The following is a 12,500-nucleotide window of genomic DNA, read 5'->3' as shown; positions in this document are numbered from 1 at the left end:
CAGAGAAGGCTACGAAAATAGTGAAATAGAAAAGAAGGTTGCTGGTAGATCTTTTTCTAACATATCTACCAACATTAGATGGGTACTTTTGAGTGACAGCTGAGCAAAATTTCTAATAATCAAACGATAATTTTCTTCTATATACTTTGGATTTAACAATCCCTCACAGAAATCAACGAGGCACCGGTGTCCCCCAAATACATCGGAACATTGCGCAAAAATATGATTAACCTTGGCCGTTTCAGCTAGCTCTTTGCATTTTTTCTTTTTAAACATTTCTTTATCTACTGTGGTATAACATAAGTTCCATGTCTTGTTTGCTCCTCTGTGGAGACTGCTGCTAACACAAGAGAAACCCTTTTGCGTGCTTCCTTCACGGTTCCTGCATTTTACTATTCAGGAACTGACATACAGAAGTCATAATTGAATCGGGGTTATACCCTAGTTGTTGTAGTCTTAGGTGCGTCCTGTATAGTAACAGTAATGTATTTGTTACTTCAGTATTGAATCTCTTAATTCTATTCACGGGTGTCACGAGTAAATCAGTTGCAGGAAAGGGAAAAATTACCGCAAACCTGTGCTCACTGATGCTGGTCTCGACAAAATGAATTTTTTGACCCGGATGGAAGCCATGAGGTCATTAGTTTGCCGTGATCATTACTAATTATCTTGTCTTGGAATGGTAAATCATTCTCAAGCCATCTGACTCCAGTGACTATAGGGGGGTTCTCTAGAGTGGAACTTTTGTTTGCAGGTAACTTTGCGGTGAGAGAATTCACTATACGTGGGTCTCCTATAGCGCCCAGAAAACTCCTAAAACTCAGTGTATAGGATCAGGAAGGACAGAATTCTTCAGTTTAAGTTTAATTAAGGCCTCATGATGCTCTTTACTGTAAGTTTCGCGAATTACCTAGAGACCCCTTGCATTCTTATTCCAGTGTCCAGGTTAATGTTACATCCATTCCATATGTCCCTTCGTTAACTTGTGTTTTATATAGGGTAAAAGAACTCTCACTGGCCACAGCGAACTGAAGAGGCAAAACCAGTTTTGAATTGTAAGATTTAAGGCAGAAATAATGTATTTTTTTCTCTCTCTCTCTCATTACAGAGGCTAATATAATATGTGAACCTTGCTCAGAATGAATACCCGGACTGCACGGTTTTTTTTTTTTTCTTTTCTATATACTTCCGACTCCCACCAGTAAGTCTCTCTCTCTCTCTCTCTCTCTCTCTCTCTCTCTCTCTCTCTCTCTCTCTCATGGATCGTTTAGTTATTCTGTTTGTTTGCCGTATATGCTTGGCAAACGGTTTTGATTATCTCTCTTTCCTTGTACTAATACAAAATTTTTTGGAAGGAAAAAACTTCACTAGGCAAAATCATCATCTATAGTTTGACTGACCGCAGTTGCGATAAAGCAACCGCTTGAGAACTCCGGTATTAAAATAATATGCAGAGTATAACCAAAGTTGTTGTGGAACTTGAATATAAAATTAAAATTACAGCGGGATTTTATTTCGCGAACGACAAGGTTGGGAGTAAACATTCCAGATTTTGCGCTGTAGCGTAACATCAGAGAAAGAGAGAGAGAGAGAGAGGGGGGGCGGGGAATAATAGTAGTGTAGTAATCTGGATCCAGTCGGATGATTCTTACGTTGTGTCAGCCATTTTGTTTGCTGTTCCCGTCGGGTAGATCACGGGACGGGAACATAAAGAAGTAGTACATACGCGCGTGTATCCGTGTCTCCTGGTCTTGGGATGGCTTGATCACGAAGTTGAAGTTGCGAACTGTACGAAGAAACTTTTTTTTTTCCTTGGCAAATTATTTCAATGGAAAGAAGAAGAAGCGGGAAGCAGAAAAAAAGAGCAATTTATATATATACATATATATATATATATATATATATATATATATATATATATATATATATATACATATATTTGTTTTTTGCATTTGATGCTTGAGATATATATATATATATATATATATCTATATATATATATATATATATATATAATATATATATATTTATTTAATGCTTCTATGTCACTTAATATCATGTGGCAATATACTATACAGCTGAGGCCACGGGAAAAATGAAAGAAAGACCTAACAAACACTTTCGCGTTATTTCAACACATTTTCAAGGTACAATGATTTTACCTTGAAAATAAGTTGAAATGGCACGTAAGTGCTTGGTACCTCCTTCTTTAATTTATCCTGTGTCCTAATCTGTATGTCGAAATTACAGGGGATGAACTAAAATAGTTTGACTATGATTTAAGACCAAAATCTTCAAACTCGGTGGTGAACATTTTTTGCTACCAAAACTCGTTCCTCAGCATTAAGAATCCCCAGTACGTATTGTTAAGCGAGTGCTGTTGTGCAAATTGCAATGCTGGGATAATCATTTTGTTTACAGAGGTCACCCAATTTCCATTATATATAAAGCTTTTTGAAGAAACGGATCATCAATACTGGTTGACGATTATTCTCTCTTATTAATATTGACCACTGAAAATTTTTACCTTATCAGACTTTATCTAGTACATCAACTCCACAACTCGGTTTTCCTCTATGGAGGTGAATTAATTCACACCCAAATGTTTCTCCTCTTCTTACTTTTTAATTCAATTTTATCTATTAATTTCTTAATTTATTATCTCTTCTTTCTGCATTTCCCTTTTACCTCCTCTTCCTAGTGAACACCATATCCTTTGGAAGCCTAAATTTCAAGTCGGTGGCCCCTTGGGTGTCTTGCTCCATATGGATCGGGCTAATCTGAATAATAATAATAATAATAATAATAATAATAATAATAATAATAATAATAAAGTGGGAAGTACCCACAGTGATGTGTGTTTGATTTGTTATTTGAAATATGTACAAATATGTGTATATATATATATATATATATTATATATATATATATATATAATATATATATATATATATAATAATATATATATATATATATTATATTATATTATTATATCTAACAAAATCAAAGACATATCACAGTGGATTTACTTTCCCAGTTTATTGACTCATGTGATTATGAGTTTTCTTTGAATAATAAGTCTTAGAGGAAGGTTTACCTCACTTTATTCGCTACAAGAGCTGCCCGTTTAAAGGATTTGTATTGCATACCGGAGCTTAACTATCTGTCTTCTGCTTTTTATACAAGAGATGATAAAACCTTTCTTCTGACATATCAGTTCCTGCACAATTTTCTATGGATCACAATACCTATCCCTTCACCTATACTGTAGCACTTGTTTCTGGTTATGTCCAACAGCGGTTGTGATGTATTTCACATGATCATCTCAGCAGATTTGCAAGAAACTTTCTGGAGATTCTTGTTTTGAAACAAAGAACCGAGACTCCAATTCGGAGACATCGTTGCAATCGGTAGAACTTCATTTGGCAACGCTGTCGCTGAAATGAATATATGTTCTTCCTTCCTATACTTTCCAAGCTGGATGCTCAGAAGTATGGAATCAAATATGGAGTTTAGGCCAAAGGCCGAGCACTGGGATATATGAGGCCATTCATCGCTCGAAAGGAAATTGAGAGTAGGTAGGTTTGACAGGTTGTATGTAAAAGGAGGAAAACCTCAATGCAGTTGCGCGTCGAAATCATTGTTAGGAGAGGGTGGATAGCAAGATGAAAGAAAGGTAATATGAACGGAGAGACAGTAAAAGGGTTGAAAGGGGGTTACAGCTAGGGGCCGAAGGGTCGCTGCAAAGAACCTTCAGCGGTGCACTATCCCCCTGCCGGAGTTAAAAAGTATGGATGATTATTCATAATTCCTGGCTTTCATTTGTGGGATTAGCTTTCGTGGGCATCTCAGCTTCCGTCGTCTTCCTCCCGCCGGGGATTCATCTTCATTTGTGAAGCTATATATTCTCTGATCCTCTGCTTCTTTTTTTCTGCAGATTTTCAGGCGAAGACAATCTGAAATTTCAACTTAAATCAAAAGATTTACTCAAAAGATAGAATTGCTTTCTAAAAAGGTAAAATCAGGAGAGTTGCCATTTTATGGTTATTTGAGATATCTGTTTATGGATAATGATATTATCGCGTTTCTAGAACACCAGATCTGTGGGTCTACTATTCAAGGGTGGAAGTGAGGTTAAAAGTAAGCCTGCTACCAAAAGTATCGCATAACTAAAGAACACATTGAATATAGAAGATAATATGTTTGAACCGTCGTACACACACACACACACACACACACACACACACACACACACACAGCTGAAAGGCATCAAATGCAGGATCTCCCGAACTGAAATCGCTTTCAGACTTAATAATTCATCGTAAACTCCAGTCGAAATATTCTATTTCAACACTTTTCTCGAACGGGGCAGTTCAACAGATACTTCCCTCATATATATATATATATATATATATATATATATATATATATATATATATATATATATATATATATATATATATACATATATGTGTGTGTACATAATGAATAGTAAGTAGCGAAAGCACGTTTGACCAGTGAAAGCTATGCTCTCATTCATGGCGGCCGGGTCCAGTGAGAAGCACGCCATTTTGTTGAACACTCCTGTCTTTTGCGTGTGTACCAGAGAGAGAGAGAGAGAGGAGAGAGGGAGGGCGAGGAAGGGAAAGAGTTCATCGCGTTCATCACCGCTTGGTGTTTTTCCCTCTTTCATTTCGATGTGAATCTTGATCATATCGATACGCCTCCGCTAACCCTTTGAGAGAGTGGGAATTATTTTCGGCGATGCGGAATTCGGACATAATATATTTTTTTTTTTTCGTTTTTCTTTATTGGTTACTTCGTTTTGAAACCAGACTTGATAGTAACAATTACGGGATACGTGACCTGGTTGTCCTCTATTCTTTGATTAATTAAAGAAATGTTCATTCATTAAATGGGAAAATGTCAAATTTTATGAAGTAAACTGAAATACCGATCGAGGAAAAGCGCAGCGATTCTATAGAGCGCATTGGCAGATCATATAGTTGAAAAGAGTATAGGTGAATTTTTTCCCTTTGCGCAGCAGCCCCGGCACCATTTTGTTGAGAGGAGATCGCCGATTTAACAGTTCTCTTACCTTTTTGTTGATTTATTGATTTATTAATGTATTAATTTGTCTGTTTTTCTAATAACTGATCTCCTCCTCTTTCTTTATCTCCCACCACCTTCCGTCACTTCTTTCGAATAAACACTATATTCTCTGAAAGCTTGACTTTCAAGTCAATGGCTCTTGTGGGCTTGTTTCATATGAATAGGGTTCATCTTTTGAATAATGATAATAATAATAGTAATTTATGTTTCTTTAAAAACCTACATTTTTCTTTATAGTTTTGCTTTCCGAAAAATCAGTTATTTCGGAATTTTATAGATTTTAATTTCTTCGGAACATTGATAAAAAATACAGATTTTCCATTAGAATCTTATGTGTGGTGTTATTTCTCTCTTAAAGAGTCGCTTGTTCTCGGTTTTTCTAAGACGTTTATTTTCTTAACTTGTTTCTTGGAGATCTTTATTTTCTTGTCAAAAAAATTCCCTTGGTCTATTTTCCATCCGAAAAATATTATTATTTCTCGCTTCGGCTTATTTCATATTTTTACATATAATTCAATGATGAAAATTTCGTGCAAAGAAGGACATCAACATAAATTGTCGTTATATCTTGAGGATAATCAGCAAAGAGGCCACAAAACCTATATTCGGTTGACATATTACCGATTATCTCGCAATAACGTCCTAGTCCTTCATTTTTATATTTGTAGCACCGAGATAAAATGAAGCTCATTTATTTTATATTACTTCCGATCAGGCTCTCAAATTTGTCCTTGTTTGTCATCTGGCGATGGCTGTTACACGGATAACTCGAAAACTTATCAGAGGACTAATGAGTTTTCCGCGAACTTGGGTTTAGTTGTGGTCAGTAGACCGGGTGATTAGGAAAAAATTGTGGGTGAAAGACTACACCCAGCGCAGGTGACATTAAATCGATGGTCCCTGGAATATGTATTAGCAATCTGCCAGGATTCGGGTTCTTTTCAAAGGCCGGTGGTAAAATCAAGTTAGTTTGAATCGCTTTCTTCATCGACTACCACTACATTACGCAATAACAGGTGTATGGAATTTCGTAGTTTAATGAAGATTTGGTTTAGCGATTGTTCCATACTGAGGTTCAAGGAAACACTGAACAACTTTATCACTCTATGAAATGGGACTGGCACTGCACAATATAAAAACATATATATATATATATATATATATATATATATATATATATATATATATATATATATATGTATATATATATATATATATATGTATATATATATATATATATATATATATATATATATATATATATATATATAGTGACTTTCCATATTATATATATATATATATATATATATATATATATATATCTATATATATATATATATATGGAAAGATAGAATGTAAGTCAGACATGCTTGACTACAACCATGGTCCAGTACTAAGTGAACTTTGCTATACCCATAGAGGTTCCATTGCCCTGGAACTCTATAGAGCGTCTCGGTCTGAAGCAGTACAAGACTTAAGAAACCTTGAGAAGGCATTGCCCCGCCAGTGACACAAAAGCCTATTCCACCGAGGCCTACAGCGATTAATGTTGTCGTAGTGTGTCAGAGAAATGATAAGATTCTCGCTGTTGCATGCCGTGAAAATAACCAAAAAACTCGAAGTAGTGGTTGTAGCATGATATCCGCATACTTTTATTTTAAATAGATTTGGATCATATTAGATATATTGGACCTTGAGGTTATGATTGGGTATGGCTATGGTGCAAAGCAGACAGAAAATGGTAATGTTTGTTCCTGTTATGGCTGGGAGGTGTATATACTAGGTCAAGACCACAGCGGGCGAGTACGCATGCATGAATACCCGGATAGTGTATCTGAAGCAGGTGTAAAAAGAGAAAAATCGACGATAATGTGATTAGTGCAGGAATGAGGAAGAACGAGAATACATCCGCATGCTTCTGGGAGAGTGAATATATTCCCAGCTGGAGCTGAAGAAGCGAGGGTGGATGTGATGGAGGACCTGAATGTAAAAGCAGGTCATAGCGAAAGAGATGGCGTAGTTCTTCACTTTTTATAGCACAGTATATTAAAAAGAAGCTGATACATACAGTGGTAAGAAAAGGAGTCAACAGGAGCTTTATCAGTTATTTGATTGATACAATATTGGAAATGGAGTGTAGTTTGGCAGAATGAAAGGCGTTCAGAAATTAAACTAAGACCATTTGATTGTTATGCAGAAAGCGATGGCAACATCAGAAAGTGGATGAAGAATGGCTGTCAGTAATTATTCAAAAGTGTTAGAAGATAGGGTGATCGGAAAGTTTAGGTATGGTGTCAAAAGGGAGGAGGAATAAAAGCAGTGAACAGTGGTAATTAGAAATTAGAAAGTTCAACCAATGAACGCTTGTATACACTGAAAAGATAGATATGCTAAACGTAGAATACCTGGCCAGCACAATGTCTTTCTGCAGTTTTCCTTGTTACTTTAGCATTGTTACTATTGTTTCCCTGGTAACTATGGGAATTAAAAGAATTCACCATTATCATTTCCCTGTTAGCTCCTTGTTATGTATTAATAAGGACTGCATAATCATGCCCCCCCCCCCCCCCAACCCAACCCATGCCCTCTAAAAGCCTGGGAACTTCCTCAACGTCTTCAGGAATCTTGCAGCACACCAAGTACAGTTAAGAAATTGATATCTTGTCTTATCTTTTTGACACTCTTTCAGCTTCACACTAATATCAAATTACCTTATTATTGGATAGATAAGTACTCCATCACTCTCAAAATTGAGGATTAGCTTTGAGAAAGACCTTAAGTGACCTGGAAAAGTAAACTCAGCACTGCTACTTCACAAGGGAAGTTTGTTTACAAACGACCAGTGTGAACGAGGGCGGGGCGCCAAGAGGGCTCTCGGCTATGCAGACGACTTAAAGCAAACTCTTGGAATTAATCGTACTTTTTATCTAAAGAGTTAAAAGAGACGGGATAAAAAACTATAAAGAAACATTAAAATCGGACAGAAAAAGTGCGGACGGACAGACAAATCCTCTCGATAGTTTTCATTCACAGAAAGCTAAAAATCGAACCCAGGTTAAAGTGCAGCCTATAAGGTTTTTGTCTTTTCTGGCAGCAGATGATGGCCGCAATGCGTGCAAGTGAGTAAAGGCCCAGGAGGGTGTCTGGGCTCAAAGGAATTCGTGGGTCGATACCCACATGTGAGCACAATACAGAGGCAACCTGTCAAGACGGCCAAGTCATAGGATGACCGTACGGGTGTTGCCTTATTGCCTCCTGTCTCCTGCCCCCGCCAATCAAGATATACCTGCGATAAAATACAGAATAAAAAGGGATGAACTTATAGAGGACTTGACCAGCTATTTGAGTAAATGGTTCCACGGGAACATAATGAATAATAGATGAGGATTGTCAAGGCTTTAGCGGAAGGGAATGAGGAACGAGAGGTTGATAAACAAGTCGGATAAGGAAGATAAGAAAACTGTTAGAATCAAGCTAAAGTGGAATTCTAACAGAGGATTACATCAATAAATCAATAGGACGAAAAAGTGGGACCCGCGTCAATGCATCACAGACAGGAGGAGGAAGTGGTTAAAAAGGTTATCAGATGACACGCTGAATAAGAGTCCTTTAGAGAGGTTTGGTCACACAAAGAGAATAAAAGAGGACAGATGGTATTAAGGCTGGGAGGAAAGAGGATTGGTAGACCTAGGAAGTGTTGGTTTAGACGGGGGCAATTGGATTACAATAGAAAGGCTTTGATATCCATGAAGAAAAGGTAAATGTAATGTATATACAATGTATATATATATATATATATATATATATATATATATATATATATATATATATATATATATATATATCATATTATATTATTATTATTATTATATTCAGAAGATGAACCCTATTCATATGGAACAAGCCCGAAGGGCCACTGACTTGAAATTCAAGCTTCCAAAGAATATTATGGTGCTCATTCGAAAGACGTAACAGAATGTAATGAGAAATACAGAAAGATTCTAATTATGAAGAGATTCTTCTCAGTCCTCCAGTGATGGCCCATACCCATCCTTCCCTCGACGGGAACAGAAGGGCATTTAAGTTACCCTAGTGTCCTCCTTATGAGAGGACTTTTTTTTTTCCTTTTCTTTTTTACACCAAAAGGGAGAAGAGAACTGTCCTCAATAACAACGTTGCCTTGGTTTTACTTTTATAATGTTTTAACCGGAAATCTTTCTTTGTAACCTATTCCAGATTTGAGAGCATGGAATTGATGTGCAATGAGGTTATATTATTTAGAATTTTTTGCTGTTGAAATTCAGTTTGCACGAAATTTTTTTGTTTCTCTGCTGTTATGTTTATATATATACATGTATATAATATTTATTATATATATATATACACACACACACAAACACACACACATATACATATATATATATATATATATATATAATATATATATATATATTATATATATATATATATATATATATATGGAGAGAGAGAGAGAGTGAGAGAGTGAGAGAGAGAGAGAATGTGTCAATGCATGTAAAATCATACCTCAATTCGAACTGGTGTGAAGTACAGAACTGAAATATCCAGTAGCCCAGTAAACGCTGTTTTCATAAGTTTTCTGAGTTGAAAACCGCCTGACAGCCTTCCAGAATCTGATAATTGTCAAATGAAGTTGAATACAATGAATATGAAAACAACGGCCGCTCCACTAATAATAATAATAATAATAATAATAATAATAATAATAATAATAATAATAATAATGTGACGATGACGATAATGATATAATCGATCAGGAACATCACAACAGCTTTGTTCATAAATAAGTAAATACGATTGTCACACTTCCCACTCTCTTTATCATTATTCTTATTATTATTATTATTATTATTATTATTATTATTAATTTTCATTTATACGATGGGATTATTAATAAAGGTAGATCACTTGCCACTCTATTATTATTATTATTATTATTATTATTATTATTATTATTATTATTATTATTCACGTTCATTTATTCTCTAGGGTTATTAATAAAAGTATATATTTATGATAATAATAGAATGATGTCATTACAACTACCATGAAAAATGTTAAAAATTGTTGAAGCATTATATTAGTAATTTTTCTTCTACTGGGTATTTAAGTGTTCATCCACAAAAACTGTAATTTCAAATATCTCCCTCGTAATACCTCCAGCAGATAAACGGAAGATTTGAGCAGATATATGATGATAATATATTACAATGAGATTAACCGAACGGAAATATGCAATAATTGAACAAAAATAATGAAAGCTTCTGGGAATGTGATAGGTTTTTTTTTGAGAGAGATTTAGAAACATTCTCAGGAATCTTATTTTTTTTTATGTGGAGCCTGAAGAAGATATTAATGAAAGAATTTTATGCACTGTTATATTCATTAGCGTTTTGTAGCGAAGATTATGAATGAAGAGATGAGATCTATTGTCATTAACGCTACCAATATCACCATTTATTAATACAACACGAAATGACAATATTTAGACTTTAATGGGCAAGTCATTCACGTTAAAGTATATCTTAGTGTTACCAGATCGCTGAGCTGATTAACAGCTCTCCTATGGCTGGCCCGAAAGATTAGATTGTTTTACGTGGCTAGGATTTAACGGAGAGAAAGAGAGAGAGAAAGAAACTATGCCCAAATAACGTCGGTGGTATTTCACCTCCCCTGCAGATCCTCCCGCCGCGGAGGCTGTCTGGTGTCCTGGGTAGGCCGAAGCTGGCGCGGATCGTCTTGGCATGACTCTAGGCCGATGCAAACCTGACAGCCCGCTGTCAGTTTACGACGTGGCTTCGAAAATAAGCCTGTCCATAACGAGCTTTTAATGTCTCTCCTTCGTCTCTCTTCCTTTCTTCAAAGAGGGAGAATTTTCTCATCGAATTTTCGGTTTCACATTTGCAATCGACAGTCAACGGGTGAATATTTCACTTTGTATAGCGAGGAGATTTCAGCATTTTGGATTTAATTATCTGAGATGTGTTAATTATTTATGAATTCTGTTGCTTTCTTTTCATGTATAAACTACATTAATCAACTTTACTACTAAAGTTTAGTATTCCCCAAACCCATCTATCAAAAAAAAGTGAGGGAACCTATCAGCAACAGACCAATAGGAGAAACGAAATACCGGCAATCTTTTTTTCTTTTTTCATTAGGAAAAGAAAGATAGAGAGAAAGACAGGGAGAGTTGCCAACTACTTATACGGAATTCGTTGAAAAGATAACGTTTGTTTATTCCATAACGATTTCTATTGATCTTTCCGACCTCGCAAGTGAGGCGTTTAAAAGTGCAATTTAATAGACGGTTGTCACCTGCTGCGGTCGAATGTCAAGGAAGATCGAGAACGTTTTGCATGGAATAAATCTTTCCTTTCATTCGGCAAACAACATAAATGATATCTGGTGGCCGTAGGCCCATGAGGGATGGCTCTGTTGACGTGGGTTGTGCTGCCCTCAGTTGGCCGTCTTCTGAACTACAACTCCCGTCGTGATTGTAGCTCCGTCTACTAAAAATGATTTTAAACTTCGAACATATTATAAAATACGTTCACAAGGAAACTTTCTGTTGTATATTATATGCGAGAAAAGGCAGTATTCTCGGAATAGCGTCAAACTCTTATGACAGATTTTGTACGTAAAATTATGGGACAATTTCAAGGCGCCGAACAGGGCGACAAAATTCGAAATTTTGCTCCTTCCGAAAATGATTTTTCCGCGGTGTCGCAGAAAAAAAAAAAAAAAAAAAAAACTTCTGGGTCAGCCATTTATTTCTTTGCCACTCGATTAAAAGGATTTCTAATTCCTGGCTTGCAAAGAGGTTAACTTTTAGTATGAATGGGTTGACAACTGAGTTACCGTTAGACAATGAAAACTCACAGTGAAAATTAATTTTTGTTTTTTTGTTTTTTTTGAAAAGTAAAGCCTAATTATCAATAACATCCTCTTCACCATATACAGGTGAAGAATGAAAAATAAATACACACATATATATGTACATATTTATATACTGTGTAAATGTATGCATGTATAATATACTTATATATATATATATATATATATATATATATATATATATGCGTGTGTGTGTGTCCTGTGTGTGTGTGTGTGTGTGTGTGTGTATATATAGTGTATATATATATATATATATATATATATATATATATATATATGTATATATAATATAATATATATTATATATATGTTGGAATTTCATTATTGTGTAAATAGTTTGTAATAGATGACTATGCACACAAAATTTAACATATATATATATATATATATATATATATATATATATATATATATATATATTATATGTATATATGTATATATGTGTGTGTTTA

Source organism: Macrobrachium nipponense, chromosome 46 (genome assembly GCF_015104395.2).
Source record: "Macrobrachium nipponense isolate FS-2020 chromosome 46, ASM1510439v2, whole genome shotgun sequence".
NCBI classification, from domain to species: Eukaryota; Metazoa; Arthropoda; class Malacostraca; order Decapoda; family Palaemonidae; genus Macrobrachium; species Macrobrachium nipponense.
The sequence above is the reverse complement of the archived record's forward strand: the minus strand, read 5'-3'. Positions refer to the sequence as shown.